This window comes from Parasteatoda tepidariorum, chromosome 4 (genome assembly GCF_043381705.1).
Source record: "Parasteatoda tepidariorum isolate YZ-2023 chromosome 4, CAS_Ptep_4.0, whole genome shotgun sequence".
Lineage (NCBI taxonomy): Eukaryota > Metazoa > Arthropoda > Arachnida > Araneae > Theridiidae > Parasteatoda > Parasteatoda tepidariorum.
The window spans coordinates 38194716-38215249 of NC_092207.1; the positions used below are offsets into that span (position 1 = coordinate 38194716).

General features: G+C 27.8%; 1 long non-coding RNA gene across 1 annotated transcript in view; it reads right to left on the reverse strand.

Annotated features, from left to right (window-relative positions):
• LOC139425491 (uncharacterized) overlaps positions 1–20534 on the reverse strand; it is an 88535-nt gene that overhangs the window by 35407 nt on the left and 32594 nt on the right. The window lies entirely within an intron of this gene.

Sequence of the window (20534 nt, forward strand, 5' to 3'; positions counted from 1 at the left end):
TAATACTATTATTATTATTACTATTATTATTATTATTACTATTATTATTATTATTACTATTATTATTTTACTATTATTATTAATATTATTATTATTATTACTATATTTATTATTATTACTATTATTATTTTACTATTATTATTAATATTATTATTATTATTAATATTACTATTTTCTTCTTCTTATTATTATTTTTTTATTATTATTATTAATATTATCTTTTTATTGCTATTATTAATATTATTATTATTTTTCATTATTATTATTATTATTATCATTATTTTTATTAAAATTATTATTATTATTAGAATTATTATATTTCTTACATGTGCATGTCTGATATGTGTAGATTTCTGATAATTGGGTAATAGGCATACAATTATTTATTTCAGTGAAGATATTTTTACAGCTCTAATTTGCAAACTTTGCTATATTTCAATTTTAATTATTAATTTTAAATATGTGACTTTAAAATATATATATGTTCTAACAAAAAAAAACTTCGATTGAAAAGTAAAGTGATAAAATTGTTGTAATATCAGAAAATAGTTATTCTCAAATAGCTTTAATGCCAACAACTATTGACCCTTCTACTTGATCTTCCCGAGAACTTTTGTTCTTTCAAGAAGTGCTAAATCAATAAGAGCTTCTTCGAATATTCAATTAGACATGTCTCACTATTTGCGTAACAGTAAAAGGAAAATAAAGAATAAAAAAATTGCTTTGTTTATTGTCCTGTAACTAATGGAGCAAATGAACTCTATTATTTGAGTGATATTCAGAATTAGCCATTTTTAGATATTTCTATTAACTTGCGATGGATGGATTCTTAAGCTTGAAATTTCGACTACTTTCTGGCTCAATAGAGTACTCAAGTCTCCATTGTTTGCTTTAGAATTATAAAAATTAGTAAAAAATAAAATTTTTATTATTAAATTTGTGTATATTAAAATAACAAAACTCACAATTGAAAAAAGTTTTTTTACAGAAAGCGGCAATAAGTTCATGTCTTAGGTTCATTTAGCTTAAGTCTACACTATACCAAAATAGCTGTCCGGGTAATGGAAAACTTCCTCTGTGACCAGCGAAGAAACATTAAAAATAGTTTTAGTTATAGTGCTTATATAAATTATTGTGATTGTATTAGAATTTTATAATATTGCATTCGGCGTAATTTTTAAGTAATCCTTATATAGCTTTTAAGTCGTGTAACGTTTTATAAAACCATTGAATACATTAATTTGCAAGCATTGATGCATTGTATGCATTGGTTTATCACAAATTTAAAGCCAGTTGTTCAGTTACTTCACTTTTAAAGTACCCTATTCATTATAAAATTTATTGAATAGTTCTATTTTGAATTTTACTGTAGCTATAAATATTGAAAACTTTTTTTAATGAGAATCAAATTAAATTTACTGAATATAATTTTAAAATGTGCATTTTTGAATTTATTAATTCAATTTACTAAGTAATGTATTCCATGGTATTATTAAAAAAAGAACTCAATGAGTAAATTTTTCTAGAATTAACAATTGCAATGGATAAATTTTATAATCTGTCTGAAATTTTATGCTATTGTAACTGTAAGCTTTGGAGCTGTGTCTCGTTCATATATTTTTTTAACTCTATTTACAAGTAAAAATATATTGTGAATTTATTTATTAAAAAAAAACAGTCTAAGAGTTACGAAAATAATTACTAAAATAATCCGTTAGATCCTCAGAATTACAAATTATAAAACTAAATTACTATACTACTATATTACTAAAATATAAAATCTATAAAAAGTAGGATGGATTTTCTTCTCATTCACATTCAAAAATTTATCAATAATTGATTTCATAAATTTAAGAAATTTTGACGATGAATTACTGTCTATTTTAGATTTAAATAAAACTGCAAATAAGTGCAGAGGAGCAGGGTAATATAATGGATTCGCCAATTTTACGAAATCTTCGTTTTAACTAAACCATCTATGAAGAAGAAAAATTCTACAAGCGAAAATTTTGTTAAGTTTTTTTCCTTTTTTACCGGTGCATAACTCGACAAAAGCTTTAGGCTTAATGCTAGAATTCGTTTGGAACAATCGATTAAAACATCCAACGTGAAATTAAAAATACATGAGTAAAAGAGTATTCAGTCATTTTTTGTATACCAGATTGAAGAAAACGCTTGTAAATAAATGCAAATTTGAAAAATTATTATTTGGAAGTTTGCGATGTTTGGAAAATTTTACCTTTAAGGCAAAAAAGAACATCGGTGCCCGGTGCTGTATTTCATTAACAAAAATTATTAAATATTAAATACAATGTTTTTTACTTTTTTTTACCTTAATTAAAACAAAATAAAAAAAAGTATGAGGAATATCTTTAATGCAAAATTCTGCTTCAAAGGCTTAATTATTCAGCAAGCTAAAATTCCTTGGGAAAAAACACGATAAGCATCTGAGAAGAAATTGTCATTTTCCAGCAATGGACATAACAGTTGTGTTGATAATATCTCAGATAAGGGACATAATTTTTTTTTGTTTTTGTTTTTATTAGAGATGCGTACGTTTTGGGGGAAACGACATAAAGTAAAAGATTTGTTGAAAGGGGTAGTGCCTAATATACTGACAGGAAGTGTCCAGGGATACTTAATATGACAGTGGCTGTCGAAAGATATATCTGTCACACAGTATAAAGGGGTTGCTCTAGAACTTGTATCACGTTCCATCCATGATTTATTGAAATGCTCTTATAAAAGTTGATGGGAATATGAATTATTTAGTGACCATTGTTCCATTTATTACTCGTCTTAGGGAAATAGAGAGTTGGAAAAGAATTATTTCCAAATTGCGTAATATGCAAGGAAAAGGGAATTTCGATTTCGTACTCGATTCGATTGCGTGCGATCTTATATTTAGTTGTTTATTGCAGATTCTTTCCCATGTTGCCGTTAAAATATTACGTTAGGTAGTATTACGTAAATTTTGATTCTTGTAAGCAAAAATAAACAAAGTGCTAAATATATGTCTTACTTGCATAAGAAAGTCGTAACACCATTTCTGTTCGTTTTTTTGCTATTACTCTTGGCTATTACTGAAGTGTAACAATTTTAAGAGTAATAGGATTAAATTCAAATAAAAGACGTTGCCTGCGCTTAGAAGAAAATTTACGATATATTTCATTTAAAAAAAAACTTTTGAAACTTTTTTTAAAAAAATTCTTTTCCGAAATTTTACTCTTAATTTAGATTTATAATTTGCCTGAGCACAACTGAGCTCAAAATTTTTTTTGATAGGGACATTTACCTACCTTTCTTTTCCCTTGTGAGAAAAATAAGCAAATCACAAAACCCTGTTCCCCTTTAGATGTTTATTTAATATTTGAAAGGGTCACCATGAGTTGCAATAATGTTTTATATTGAGACCTATTCAATTACATTTTGAGCAATAAAAAACATTTTTCTAAAGAAAATAAAGGCAAAATTGTAAGAAGGAAGAACGAAACTGAGATAGAAATCCGAAATAGCTGATGGGGTTGATAATATCGCATATTTTATTAATTCTATAAAAACATTTTATTTTTAGAAAATCTAATTTATATTTCATAGGAAGCAAAACTTATAAAATTATATAAAAAGTTTAATTAAAAGTGTTGCAAAGTGTTAAATTAATCCAAATGATATTTTATATCAGATTATATATCAGATTATTTTATATCAGATTATTTATATTTTATACCAAATGATATTATAAATATCAGATCAAATAAAAAAAATATCAAATATTTTTTTAATAACGATCAAATTAACCGTGATGGCTGCTCTAGAAAAGTAAAAATGTCAGTCAGTCTAATACTAATTATTTATTTTATTAAATCTAATATATATTCTATAGGAGGCAAAACTTATAGCATTATATAAAAAAGTTTAATTAAAAATACTGCAAAATGTTAAATTAATCTAAATGATATTCTTTAACTTCTCATAAATATCAGATCAAATAAAATAAATATCAAATATTTTCTTACAGTGGTCAAATTAACCGTAATGGTTGTAATAGGAAGGTAAAAATGTCGGTCATTCTAGTACTAATTATTTATTTTCATTAAAGAATACTATACTTCCTTGTATATAAAAATACATATTTAAAAGAAGTCCAGCGAAATATTTTGAGATTTAAATTCGCCCTTTACATGAATAAAATTTTCCTAAACCACTTTTTTCTTGATTAGTAACCCAATATATCCATCATTTAGACATAATAGTCCCTGGAGTACAATTCGAATATAGCACGTAATAGCACCTTCGAGCATTTAATCATTATTCCAAACATAGACAATTATTCAAGATGCAGTTATACGAGTACGAAAATTTAGCACTACAATTAATGCTGCATTTCTAGATGTAGAAATTTCTCAGTTATTCCTATAGCAGCTATATCAAGGGAGATATTTTAATACAATTAATGTGTCATGACAAAAAATATAGTCATATCTTTTTAGATGTAAAATCTACATTTTAAACAATTTGTGGGTAAAAATTGAGTAAATTATATTTTTTGTTTCTGTAAGTAAGAAGTTTCACCCAGAATCTGCGACACGGAGAAAAAATTTCTGGTAAAAAATTACCGTACTCTATGGCAATGTCATTTTTAATTTTAAAAAAACCTAATTATGGTTATAAAACAAAAGTATGTGGTATTTAAGACATCCATTTAGTAATTTTTCCGTTCATATGATAGCGGTTTACCGGATATTTTGGTTTTCGAAACTATAAGTCTTATTATCAAAGATTAAGTAAAAAAAAAAAATTTAAAAGTTGTAAATTTAACCAAATAAATGGCTTTTATGCCATGCTCTAAGAAATGAGAAAATTAAAAAAATTTTGACCCATTTACAAAATTTATCACACATTATAACATTATATTTTACGGGTAATTTAACCAAAATCATTACCAAAGCGTTTTGGTAAAAATTACATACGAGCTTTTTGATGTTAATCTTTTTGATGTAGTTTTTGCCACTATTCTTTTTTTCTTAGTGCATGATCACTATAGGCCATCTCTAACTATAAATAGAATATTAAATCTTTCTTAACTATAAATAGAATATTAAATCAAAATTAAAAGTTATTGAATGAGAAGTTTCGAAAAAATTTTATTTCATGAGCACAAAATCGTTTGCATAGATAAAGATACCATTATTTTTAGATTAAAATTAAAACCTAGTAAATAATGTTCGGTAGGCATAGCAACTTCATTCACAAACACTTTAATATTTATTGGATTTTTTATTACGTTAAAAATCGTTAAATGTTTTTCACCAAAGATGTTATTTAGCAATAGTACAAATATTTTAAATTGAATTGCTTACATTTCATTCATCAATCAATCATCAATCATTCATCAATCAATAATTCAATCATCCTTTTAATAGCATGCATTGACTAATGTAAGATAAAATTCATTATAAAAGTTCAAAAAAAACAACTTATATTCCACTTAATAATAAAAGATATGGTAACTAAATGTTTGTAATGAGATGAAGAGTTAGTCTGTGTGTCTCTCTTACTACTCCAGAACTATATTTTTTATATTCCTGGAATTTGGACATCGGCAGCAAGGACAATTTCGGCTTCCGAATTTAGCTTAGCTTCAAAATAGTTCTAAAACTTCAATTCGATCGTTCGAAAAAGACGTTTGCAAAAAAGTAATTTTCTCATTGTTTAAATCTAAATACTTCCTCATTGGTTTAGATATAGTTATTCATACAAATAAAATTGCAGACGATATTTTTCTTCAAATATTTAAATGAAAAAATAATAAGTGTGTGCTAGCTTACTACTCTCATAACAAAAAAAGCAGTTTATTATGCGTCCTCTAATATTCAATTACTTTTATATTCAATTACTTTTATATTCAAATACTTTTATATTCAATTACTTTTATATTCAATTACCTTTTCTTGTAATGCCAATCAAACTCATTGATCAATAAACGCGCATAGGCTGACTGCGTCATCAAATTAATCTTTCGATAATGATCTAAAACTACCAGCTTATTTTGTTTATAGTTATGATTTGAAACGTGCTTGAATTAAATTAAATCATTTAAAATTTCTGTAATTGAAACAAAAAAATTAGTTTTGCACTAAAAAGTGAAATTAATAAAACAATAGTACGAAATCGTTTAGAATAAATGTTAAGAATTGCAATACTATAATTGACGCCAGTGATGATGATTTAATTTCGTTTATAGGTACTAAGTGAAATTAAAAAGTTAACTCTGCTCTAGAAAACAAAATAAATAAGTAGTAATGAAAATATTTTACTAATTCATTTCGGAAAAACGTAAAAAAATGGCCGTTTATTTATGACGCCAGTAATGCATAACTAATTTTGGTAACAGGAACTATGTAAAATAAAAAGTAAGCTATGTACCAAAAAGCAAAACTAACGGAGGAATGGTACTAATATGTTTAAGAGAGACATCAAAAATCGGTATCGGTATTTGGTATTTTGGTGATTGGGTATAATATAAAAAAAAACTTAACAACATATATTCCCTATTAAAAAGCCGATTATATTCTTTAAATCCAATTACTTCCAACGAGGAAGGGTTTTTACAGGATTAATAAAAAAGAATTTGCAAGATTGAGGTGTGACTTAGATAATGATATGCCCGATAGTTGCAGTTTTAGTAGGCAACAAATATGCTAATATTGTTTACACATATAGTATACACATTTCTATCTTTGCATATTCGACAACTATTAAAATACACCTATACCGTGCAGTTTTGTTATGGTGTAGAAGAACGTTTTTTAAAACATCTCTAAAAGATAAGCACAGGGGAAATTACTAGATAGCAGTAAATTTTAAATCAAGAGTACCCATGAACACCAGTATATGCCAAGAGATGCTAAGTTAATCTTTATTTTGATAACATGAACAACTGAAAACTTGTTCTGCTTAATCTAATAATGTAAAGCTAAAGTAAAAGATGACAAAGAAAAAGAAATTTAAAAAATAGGATTACTTTAACGTTCGTTATTGTGACGGATTATGACTTTCAGTTGTGTGCATAATTTTGCAATGCTGGTAGATAACAAAAAAATTAATTTTTTTCACTCATTACGAAGAATGAATATTCAGCAAGTAATGCTGAGATAAAAACATAACGTACGCAGTGAATAAAATTAAGAAGAAGTGATAAATAAACATTACTGGTTAATACTAAAATAATTTTTACAAATTCTATGCTGATGGAATTTTTTTTTTTAATATCATTCGATTTTTCTGTCCAGTGAGAATGCGAGAAAACGAAAAATGACAATTCTCTTTTAATGATTAATTGAGAAATATTAAGAGAATTAGAAAATACAATACATCAACATGGAATGACACGTGCCTCTTTTAAATATCTGAGTGCCTGCTTATAAATCAATATTCTATTACCGCAAATGGTAAATCAATTTTTGAAACTATTTTAACACTAGATTATATAAGGAAGTCATTTTTAATTGCTTTTTAATTTCAATTAGAAAAACAATGATGTATATAATGGCACAATTTCTTAGAATTTTGTGACTTTTTGTGCAACATATAATTTTTTTTATTGTTAATATTTACTTATAACTGTAAATAATATAAAAAATATTAAAAATTAATTTTAAACAAATTTCATTAGCACATTAGTTAATCTTTCACAATCCAGTAATTTTGGCTGTGTTTGGTCAATTATAAGTATATACTAAGTTTCAGTCTTTTTAGTGTTAATCAGTAAATAGTTTTTTGAAATGATTTCTACTGTCAATTCATTATTTAAAAAATCGTGTTTTTAGTCTCTTTTATGTTAGCTCCCTCCCCACAAACTTTAATTATTTAATGTTCTTAATTTTAGGTACTGATATAATTTTGCAAGGAATTAAATCACAAGAGACAAAATTGGTGAACATGGCAAGTGTTTGAAGAAAGAAATGTATAGCTATGAACTGAACGAAAGAAATGCATCGTAGAAACAGTACTTTAAAAAAATATGACTTAAAATTTATGGTAAAATGTTCCAAAATTCAGGAAACAAATGCGTTTTACAGTAACTTAATTATTTAATACCGTAAATATATTTACAGTATCAAAAAACGTATGCATGAAAAATTGCCTAGTTACCACTAGTATTCGATTCAACAATATAACGAACTAGTCCTGCACCACCAAAAATCTTCTAAATAAATGAAGGAATCAAGAAATTAGAAGGCTTTGTATAACTGTGTGTCTTTGAGCGGTTTTTAGATTTGTCATAACATGTTAGAATAATCGTGTCTTCGTAGCACATAGAAGAAAGCTAATATGTTTTTTTTAAATATTAATCTGGATTACTTTTCGTAAATATTTCTTTGAAAAAGTTCTGTACATTCTAAGACACTGTAAGAAATTCCAATTAGAATTTCCAATAGAGGGTAAAAAGAATCGGCAATCAGGGTGCTTTTTAGCTTTCAATCGTTTTTTATCCGCAATATGTTACGGAACAGAAAGTTCTGATATACTGTAATTTTTACGTCAATAATTACTATAATATAACTGAATCCCTTTAATTATTTAAATTTTTCTGTAAAATTATGGTATTTTAAGGCAAAAATGGATTTTATGGACCGTGCACGCTAAGTGTCGGTACTTTATACAGCAATTTGATCCAAAATTAATACAGTGAAGACAGTTATTTTCACAGTGAGGAGCCCCCTATCTCTCTGACTAAAATCTTTCTGAAAGTGTAACGCGTGATTGCTAGACAGTAGTACTGTAGACACTTCAATATCACTTACATTTCATTTATGCCAAAAGTCTTAGGAATTTTTTACTGTGCAGCATTATTCTCACACATAAGACATGCTTGTTTTTCCTATTTTGTTTTACTGCCATCGTTGAACAGCCGACCCAATTTTTCGAGTTTACGACTACTAATGTGCCTTGTAGTTTTGAACTAAATCCAGAAGACAAGAGAACTCCTGGATCAAGTATTGGGAGAAATATGCCTTCGTGGAGGACTTTTTGATGAAACTGATCAGCTTTGCATTACATGGAAAGGAAGGCCACTAGAACCTCTTACTTTAAGTTTGACGGCAGAGGGACTCTAACCCAAGATATGTCTGACACTGACGATATTTTACATCAGCACTGTGGTCGGTGCAAGCCCGATGCGGAATTCGTATCGACCAGTTATCTCTGGGATTCGAATCCGGTTCACCTCATTGGAAGACGAAAGCTCTATCCTCTGAGCTATCGCGGCTCATGTTTTTCCAATTGAAATTATTCACTTTTTACTTAGTCATGAATGATGGTTTCTATTTTTTTCTATTATTGATTTTTATACATTTAGGTTGTAAACATTCAATCAGCATTTCAACAATGAAGTTCAAGATTCGAGTGCGTTTTGATTACAATGAAAAAGACTGTTACTAGGAAAACGATATTTTAAATTTGAACCAATGATTTTATTTTTTTAAATGTAATTGAAAAAAGAAAAAAAGTCATAAATATTAAACTTATTAGCAGTAAAAATTTAATAGCAATTTCGGAAGATGTATTGAAATTAAAGTTATCAAATTACTAAAAATATCTTTTTGTAGAATTAAGTAAGAAATATGCAATATTAATTTCAATGACGCCTTTTTTATAAATCTTGATTCATTTTGAAATTTTCTTTTGAAGGAAAAAAGGTTTTCCCCCCTTATCTGATTAGATTTGTTCTTTTCTCTAATTTTTTTGCTTCAGTCTTAAATTAAATATTAGTGCGAGAAAAATTGATTTTGTTACGGAAACTTATGGGAAAAGTAGAAAAAAAAAGAACAATTCATTAAAAATTAAATGAATATGAATTAAAATTAAAAACTTAAAATGTTTTAATTTTAAACTAAACTGTTTTCCTTTCTTTGATTAAAAAATGACTTTTAAAATGTCTCGAATTTATTCAACAGAGAATGATAAAATTAATTTTTCAATGGAATGTAAAAACATTTCAATATAATTTTTTTTCAAAATTGCCTGAAATATACTTAAATTACACATCGTATTAATTAATATTTTAGCCTATACCTTAAGGTTTATTTTAAGGAAAAGAATGTTTTCTGATTAGTAATTCCCTACAATATTGCTCTTGTTTAAGCTAGAAATAAAGTTTTTCTCATAGAAATTTTATTTTCTCCTCATTTTCAAACGATATTGTTCTTCAATTTTTAATTTCAGAACTCTGATTTTTTTTTAAGGAAAACTACAACCAATTTTGTAAACGAGATTTTTTTGTACTATCAATAGATATTTTTCCTTTATCTTTTAGAAGAAGGAGCAATTTTATTTATAAATTTGACTAGTTTTATTTTATTTTGTAACCAGTGTTAATCAACTAACCCATTTTTGGGTTTACAGCAATCAATATTCAACTCCCAAGCCTTGTAGTTTTAAACTCAACCCATTAGACAAGGGAGCTCTTTGGCCCAGGTATTTAAACCAAACTAGCCTCCTTCAAACTGGCCAAACTTTTAAACAAGTTTTTTAAGTATTTTTTTTGGACATAACTAACCAGTATTCGTGTTGTATGAAGACTAAACTCACGAAAACCTCCCATAGTTCGTCCGATGGCAAGGGGTTCTATTTCATATTCCGATTATCAACAGATGACACTACGACTAGTGGCTGGTGTTGTAAAAGCTGATTTGTGAATATGCATTTATTTCTAACCGCTGACAAAACAGTTGTTCACGTAGGCCATTAAGGCAAGGGGACGATCGTTCTTGTATTCTATAGGCGCCATATATGGCTAAGAATTTGGCTTCTTTCACACCCATACGTCACACCCGTTTATAGGACGGATCTTTCCAAGCATCCATTCATTCATCCACAGATCGTAATTTTGACCTGAACCAGAGAACGATCAATCTCCAATTCAGTACCTCCAGAGGTATAATTTGTTATAGGGACATGGAGGACTTTGTGACAAGACAGATTTAACATAAGTCAATCCCCATTAACTACGCGGGGAGTCTTTGGAAGACTGAATACGAACTCCTGTTCCTACGAACTTGAGTTCAACGCCTTGCCAACCAGGCTATCCCGGGCTTATAAAATTGGTAGTTGAGTTATAATATTCTTTAAGATCTTGTAAAACTTAAAGGAGACGAAAGATTTTTGGTTCATGAATGTATCTGGGTGTAATGTGCTTTTTGCATGCCTTATTTTTATAAAATATGTTTATGGTTATCAAAAAAAAAACATTTTTTACATTAAATTAGAAATTTTCATTACATTAAATTTAATTTTTTTAACATTAAATTTAATATTTTTGTTACATGAAATGTAATATTTTTAGAAGCAACATTCTTCTGTTATAGCAATTTCATACATTACATTTTAAGTTCCAGCTCTCAGTACCAAAATAAAAATAAATAAATAAAGAGTTACGAACTAAATCGATTAAAAAAACTATAACCTAAAGTATTGCATCAAATGAGTGGTGAATTTACTAATTAAGCAATACTGTTTTCCTTTATTACTCAGAAGGGTGAATGCAAGACAGAACTTTACCAAAGAGGCAACTAATGTGACAAGCGTGATCGAACGTTCCTTTTATTGCGGGCATTTACCAACTATTCCAACTTTCTTTTTTTTCTTCCCACATTTAATGTTTCTCAGAAAGGCGGTGATCATTTCCCTCCCTTCTATTTCTATTCTAATGCCAAAGATTGAAAGGGGTGTGAACTACGTGACTCGGAAAATCGAAACTAATATTAGTCAATTTTAGATTCTTATTTTTCCTTCCTGCTGGTTTCCGCATGAAATACAGCACGTTATGCAAAACCAATAAGTATATTTTAGAAAATTGTTGACCAAGGTATTACATTTACCGAATTTTTACAATGTTGAAAATAAAAACACGAAATTTATATCTGAAGCTATAATTTAGAATTAACGTTGCTTGGGTAAAGCAGACACATAATTGGTGTAAAAGTCAGAAGAATGGCATGATAATTCTCGAAAATAAGTTCATATGTAGCAGTAGCTGCTGTTTTATAATATTTATTTGTTTATTTTTTGAAGAAAAAAAATGGCATGGTACTAATGTTTCCTCTTTTAAGTTCTGTTGTAATTTTCTTTAAAAATTAGCACTTAGTATGACTTTTATTTAATGTTTTTTGCTTTCATTTATTCTTTTTTATTTTATTTATCCTTTTTCGTTTTATTTATACCATTAAGAGAGTGCTTTAAAGTGGTAGAAATTGTTCATGACCAACTCTGCGTTACCTCTACTAGTAATTTAAGGTTCAGAGAAAAATGAATTCTGGGAAACCTTTCAAACACTGAAAAAAAAATTGAAAATATCAAAGGGCAAATAAGTTATTGCATTTTTAATTCTACATTGAGCGCTGAGAATAAAGTATGGTTTAACTACAAGAATGGGTCAGAAATTACCATGTTTCTAACTATATGGGAAAACCAAAATGCTCGGTCATTTTTACAGAAGTGCTTAAGTAATTATTTTGGTAAATTAACAATAAAATATGTTTTTATATTAGGTAATAAAATTTCGTAAATGTATTGGAATATGGTAATTTTATAATGATAATTTACAGCGTGGCATAGAAACTTTAGTAAACGTTTAACTTTATTCTTCAGTTTCATATTTTTTAGTAATTTTGCGCCAACAAAAAATATAATTTTGAAAATCATAATTTTCGGTATATCCTTACCATATGAATGGAAAAATTACCAAATAAATGGCTTGGAATTAATTAAATGAATGGAACCGTATATTTTGGTTTAATTAACCAGAATTATGTTTCTTTTTCTTTTGTTTCATTTTTACCAAAAATGTCATTATTATACATAACGATAATTTTATTAGATTGTTGTTTGTCCGAGTGCAATATTGAATTATTTTATCGTAATTTGTTAGATTTTTAATATTTAATTTTTTTTCCTCATTTGAAACTTCGTTGTTTTCTCTTAACAGGACTTCTCGATGGACGGTTTACAGTGAATAATTGACTTGTTATTTATGACTGCGACAATGTCATCCTTAAACTGTTACTACTTACAAGGGAAACTAGGGAAGTGTGACTCGCCAATTTTAAAATTAACTAGTGGGATGTATGCCTTATGAGAAATAATTTTACGGGGCAACATTCGTTTCGGCCCATAGAAGGTCCTGTGAGAGATAAAAAATAATTCAATGTGTAGAAAAATCGATATTTTATTACTTCAATGCAGACTATTAGTTATTGTAATTGTCTCATACTCCAATTAATTTGTAATTAATTGGTTAATTAATTAATTTTCTAACTAATAAATAAATTAGCAAATTAATTAGTTAATTATTAATTAAATATTAATTAATTAATTGATTTGCAATTACATACTCCAATTAATTTGGAAAATTTTTGAAAAAAAAAAGTTAAAAAATTTGATGTCAATTTTTTTTTTTAATTAACCTAACAGGCTTTTCTGAAAAACTACAGATATATAAAATTTTCAAAATCAATTTTGAGAATAAATATGCATTATATAATACGTGAAAGTAAGTTCCACAAAATTAATTGGAGTATGAGATAATTACAATAACTAATAGTCTGCATTGAAGTAATAAAATACCGATTTTTCTACACATTGAATTATTTTTTATCTCTCACAGGACCTTCTATGGGCCGAAACGAATGTTGCCCCCTAAAATTATTCCTCATAAGGCATACATCCCACTAGTTTATTTTAAAATTGGCGAGTCACACTTCCCTAGTTTCCCTTGTTAGTCTCGATCACACACACTGGGGATCTGTACACACTCGTCTTCTAACAGCATCACAGGAGCGACCACGCCTACAACCATGATCCTTATACAGCTCTCATGACCAGTACTCAAAGCTCGGTGATCTTACTACAGCTCTCCCAGCCTTTCTCAAAACAGCAATAAATAAACTAGTAATATCCATTCATCAAATTCTATAACAGATAAAATTCTGGTGGGGGAGTAATGTAGCGTAGCTGCCAATACAGCTATTAAATTCCAATTCACTAGTATATTTAATATGTTAACTTAGTTTTATCTATATATATATTTTGATAGTTGGCAGTTGACATTGTTGGTAGCCTAACCCCACTAGAGGTTTCTAAAATATTAAGAAACGTTTTTGAAACGTAAACGTTAAGAAACGTAAACCGCCCCACGTATTCAGAAAAGTTTCAAGATGTTTTTTCACGGTGTATAAAAATATCAACAGTTCATTTAATAATAAATTTCTGATCAACAACTGTATATTTATTAGGAATAGTTTCGAAATAAAAAATACATATTGCAAACAATATTTATTCACGAATGAATTAAATATTTAACCAAGCAACTACGAACTATTTCAAGATAATAATTTATGCAAATTTTACATCCAATTATAATATTTTTAATCATGAAGAATAATACTAAAAATCTAATAATTAAAACCAATTTATGAGTTAAAAAATTTATTAAAAACATATACGCTGCAGTGTAAAAAGTATGTATCACAAATAAAGTGTCTGTAAAAGATACAAAAGAACAATCAGGAAGTTTAACAAAATACATTTACGGCCATACACTTTTGTTTTAGCAATTAACTCGGGACCCTGGAAAAGGAGATGTATTAGCTCCTTAGTAACGTTAACGCTCAATACAAGTCTTCAATCAATAAGATACTTTTTTCCGTTGTTCTAATAGGGTTGTCGCGCTGTTAAAATAGAAGACGACAGACAATCAGGGACACTTTCATTGATGAGGTTCGATGAAACAATGAGTTTAATTTTCGTTAAAACTAGCTAACAGCGTCGTACTTAAACTTAGGGGCACCCCTCAGTAAGATTTAAAGGTGCGTCCTACCTTACACTTATCACAAAAAATTTAAAATTTTTATATAAAAAAACACTATGGTGGAGAGACAGATGGGTACTTATAATTATTAATTTATTTCAATTTAAGATAATTAGAATAATAATTGTGATGAAAAGGTGGAATTTGGAAAAGGAATGTTGAATCAAAGATTGATAAGGGTAAAGATTGTATAACTTTTTGTTCAACATCAAATTTTTAAAGTGTAAGTTAATATGAATTTCGAAATAAAGCAAGTTTTGTTCTTGACAATCATGACGCCACTTTATAATGCATAAATTTTAGCTTTCTTCTACACTGAAAATAGCTTAGAGCATGTTGCACCATTACATCTTTTAAATTTGTTTTATCTACGAAATTAAGTTGAACTAAGTTTTTCCGCAAATACAACTCCTATAAATATTCATTTCATTCCTTTTGATTTGAACGGAAATATGGTACAATTTAACATTTTAACACATTAATTCCCAGTATTGATAATTTGGTTCAATGTTGAATCGATTTTTCTTAGAGTATATTAAAAAAAATCGTTAAAGAAAAGTGTAAACTAAAGAAGTAGTAGCTTGTTTAATAATGAATAAAAAACATTTTAAACAATTTCAAAGTAAAATTGTTAATTAATTGTAAGTGAAATTTAATTTTTCTGTACTGTAAAAGAAGTTGGTACAAGCTATGTTACCTTATTTATTTATTTCATAAAAATACGATTTTGCTTTGGTCTGCAGTTAGCTCAATTACATGTGTAAGAATTTGTTTATAATTATTGATATAATGGCATTAATTTATATTTAAAAATATCTTACTTTGTATAAAAAAAGAAGAACAATTCTCTTTAAAAAAATTCTATTATAAATCCTTGATAAAACTTTTCTGCTGCAAATGATTTAAAGATCTAAATATATTGCATTTCAGGAAAAACACATAAACTTTTCTTAGTGTAGTATTTTCAGGAAAAAAAAATTAAAATGCTAAGTCAGTTGGCGGAAATTCTAAGTACTAGTTCAATGTTGAAATTCGTCTACTAACAAATTCGTAATTTTTTGGGGGAATTATGCATTTTTTATATAAAATATATACATTACTCCCTCACCATTGGTACGCACAGGCTTTTCTGCATTATGGTGTATAATCCATTTCAAAGCGTTTTTTCAAAATAAAAGGAGAAATACCGATTAATATAACAGATGACCAGTAAAAAAAAAAAATTAAGAGAGAAAAAAAAGATAAGAAGCAACTTCATTTCTCTTTAGCTGTCAGGCATTGGTATGGAAATCTCTATCCCTACGAAATAGAAAGAAACCTGAGACTAAAATCCTTTTACCTTCTAATGGACAAAGATAGTTACGATCCCCGTACCAAGCGACAGATGCCAAATTCCATCTGATTTCTCGCCGAGAAACGGACAGATGATCTGTTTACTGGTAAAAGAATTGTGGTTCTGAGAAAGCACCTAGAATGCCTGTCAGAAGCGTCGAAAGAATGGCTAATTTGACAGGCAGGAGTCTGTAGGGATTTTATTGATTTCGTTTTACAGGTTATTGTAAAATGTGACTCACGCTTCTTTGAGGGAAAAAAAATGCAGCTATGATTTTATTCATATGGTTCGTATATGATCTTATTTATAATATTTTATTTATTAAGAGATGACTGCGTTCGTAAGTATGAGTATATTTCACAATTTAGTAATAACAACTAATTTTTCAAACTGTTATAAAATTATACAGAGAGAAAAATGAAATAAAAGAAAGGAAATAAATAATATCTCAGAGAAAAAAGTGTGTTTTCATTTATATTATTTGAATATGAGCTTACTTTTAATATTTTATTTTTTAAAAGATGACAGCATTGTAACTACGAATATATTTCACAATTTAGGATGACAAATAATTTTTAAACAGTTATATATTTGTACACAAAAAATTTATGCCTCCGCTAAAAAAAAACATGCTTTTATTAATATTGTTATGCTCTATCTTACTTACAATATTTCATTTTTTAAGAAGATGACACCTGCGAATATATTTTACAATTCAGGAATAATAATATATTTTTTCAGTGGTTATAAGTTTGCACACAAAAGAAGTACGAATATTAAGCTTCCCGAAAAAAAATGCTATGTTTTTTATTTATATTGTTTGAATATGAGCTTACTTGAAATATTTTATTTTTTAAAAGATGACAACGTTGTAACTACTGATATTTTTCCTGTTACACTAAGGAATAGTTATAATTTTTATCAACTGATTTTAAAAGAATATATGGAAAGAGTGGTTACTTATTCTAAAATGAACCTTGAAAACTATTTGTCATCTGCACCATTATCGCTCTTATTAAAAGCAAACATCCCCACAACAGTCCGTTGTAGGCCAAGAAGTTATGGAGATTAAGGCTCACGATCTCGTTACAAAACGTATGGTGCCAGTAGTATGGTTAGCAATGCAACCCGGCTTCTTTACTTCCCATGCAAGCTGGTACCCATTTATATCAAGTAAGACGGATTTTAAGCCATCAACATGTATGGTACCCCGATTGCGTACAATGGAAACCAAATGCCTTAGCTTTTGGAAAATCAGAACTATAACAATGTAATTATAAACATTAAAAATATTAGAAAGGAAGCCTTAATTTACTTAGTTTTTCATTTTATACAAAAATAGTTTAGTCTTCAGAAGATGAAGTCAAAATATCTGATAAATATACCCCTGTTCTACACAGTTAAATATTCCTCTCAAGTTTATATAAGTAATACCAAATATCTACAATCTTCTATATATATACTTTTTTTATTCAGTAGAAAAAATTTAAAAAAAAAACAGCGAATTAATTACTTTAACTTTATAGAATACGACAAATGGTTAATAAACTATTCTAAGTTTAAGTTTGTATATCACTGACTGCCCACTTCTGAGATGTCCGTGTCATTAAACAATTTTCTAATCAAACATTTGAAGCCCCTTTTGAGAAAGATAAATACACCGTCACTCACCCGTCAAAATGGCTTTAGGGAAGATAGTTAATGATAGCTGCAATGTTCAGAACATGAAATAGTTCTCAACGCCACATATACATCTAATGCTAATAGTTTCTGGTTTAGAATTTACCCCGATTACTTTACCCGAGTCAGTTGAGACATAAAACTTAAACTACGGTTACATAAGCGTGGAAAATTATGACAATGTAGAATGATTAATGCTTTGATTGTTCTAGATTTTAAGAACAAGTTTATTGTATTTAGTGAGGAATAAATGCAATGGAATATAATAAACAATATTCATGGTATAATATACTGTATTGAGCAAATACGCGACTGCAAGTTTAATTTTAGCGTAGTAAAGCAGAAATACTACACGAGAAAAAAATTCTGGTAAAATTACCGTATAGTTCATATTAGTACTTATTTAGTAAAAAATACAAAACTGAAATGCAAATTTAACCGATTCAAATTGAGCTTAGAGCATGGTTTTTATGCCCAACACTAAGATATCAGGATAAAATTACCAAATTTTACCACATATAAAAAACCATATTTTATTGTTAATTTTGTAAAAATAATTTCCAAAGTACTTCAATAAAAAAAAATAGTGAGCTTTGGTGTCCTCATTCAGTCAGAAACATGGCAAATTTTACCATATTCTGATAATTTTGCCGATACTTTTTTTCTCGGTGTTGGAACAAATGAATAGCAAAGTGACTTTTTTAAGTATGAAAACTTTTTGCTTTCATGATTCATTAAACAATGCTTAATGCTTACGTTTGTTAAAATTTAATAAAGGAATCATGTTGTATATAATAATGAACCAGAATTCAAAATATATAATAAACAATATTTAATAAAGCATCAAACTGCATGGAGATTTAAAAATGTACGACTATAATTTAAATTGTTTGTTTTATTTGTCTATGCTATAGTATTGAGAAGTTGGTCAAAGAAACACACAACTGATCTGGGCATTTTACGATTCCACATTTAATTGTACACACATTAATACACATTTAATTGTAACTGTGATGCCAGAATTGGCATACACATATTTATTTTCTATCTTTTAAAATATCCTTCATTACTTAAGCTTATTTTTATTAATGGAAGAATTACTTTTAAAATAAATCAAAAACTTAATCTTTTTAAGCGAACATAAAATATTTATTTCTTCTCTTCCAGATCAATGTAACGGATACTTTCTTTTTATTTCATTATTATGCAGACATATAAATTCACTGTCGCCTCTAATCGAAAACAAAAATCTATTTATAACTTTTTATTCTAATTTTCCAACGGCTAAATGTTTCGGTTGCATGGTTATAATAATTCACATAAATTTGTTGGCGACTCGTGATCGCCAAGGTGTTCTTTTTAACCCATGTGGATATGCTAGTTGGCTTTGTTTTTGGCTATGATATATTATGATAAATCGCCAAATTTTGGATCTCCTACCCATACTCTTTCTCTGTCCGTTGAGAATAAATATATTCACTTTGAATTTCTAAATTGGAGAGGCTGGGACCCCTTCGGGGGCCTCCCAGTCTTAATTTTCTAACGGTCAGAAATGTTGTTCTGGCTTTATGATCTCTCAATAGAGAGTATTATTATTTCATCCCTTTAAGGGATTTCTTATTTTCAAGATGAGGCCACTATCTGATTCAAATTATACTTAATAAAATCTAAATTTACATGCAATGATTTGCACATTATTTCCTGGAAACTCAACTGTTATTGTTTTATTCATTCAATATTGGCCTAAATGAACATTCATGTAAAACCACTATACAACCCTCGACGGCTAATGACGGGGAAGCAAGTCTCCCCCTCACCATAGTAACATTTAATTCGTAATGTTTCCATTGCGTAACATTCAAAGTAGCAATTATATTGCATTTAGGGTATGAACCAAAACGAGGAAATATAATATACAATATTTAAGGAATTCATATTTCGTTGTGATGCAAAAAAATCTTCATGACATTCAATTCCAATTCTTATCTTCATGATTTTTAATACCAAATTTTCGTGATATTCAATACTAACTATTCATGACATTTTATACCAACTTTTTTTTTCATATTACTTTATGTCAAATCTTATCTTCATGATATTTTATACCAGTTCTTCATAATATATAATATTAACTATTCATGATACTTTATACCAACTCTTATTTTCATGATATTTTGTACTAAATCTTTGTCTGCATGATATTTTGTACTAACTTTTATCTTCTCGATAGGTCATACTAATTCTTATCTTCGCAAAAGAAAATCTTGGCTTCTCCCGTTTTTGTTTACATCAGGAAATTCAACAAGTAAAGGTCAATTCACAGAATGTATTCGTTTTAGTTACGTTGCCTAATTTTTAAAAAAAATTAAAAAAGCCTAAATTAAAAAAAAAATAAGAAAAGCCTAACTGTAAGCAAATTATACGCAAAACCAAAATCATCATAAAATTTATTATTTAGAAATAATTAATCTAAAAAAAAGTCTTGAGAGAAAAAAACTAAATATTTAAGATCTTTTCTTAGCGGCAAGTAAAGCAAAATGATACGTTAAACTTTTTTATTGCAACGAAAATCATAACTTCACCACAAATACGACTCTTACAATATCATTTGAATAACATTCTTTCAACCGAATCAAAACTGAACATTTTTAT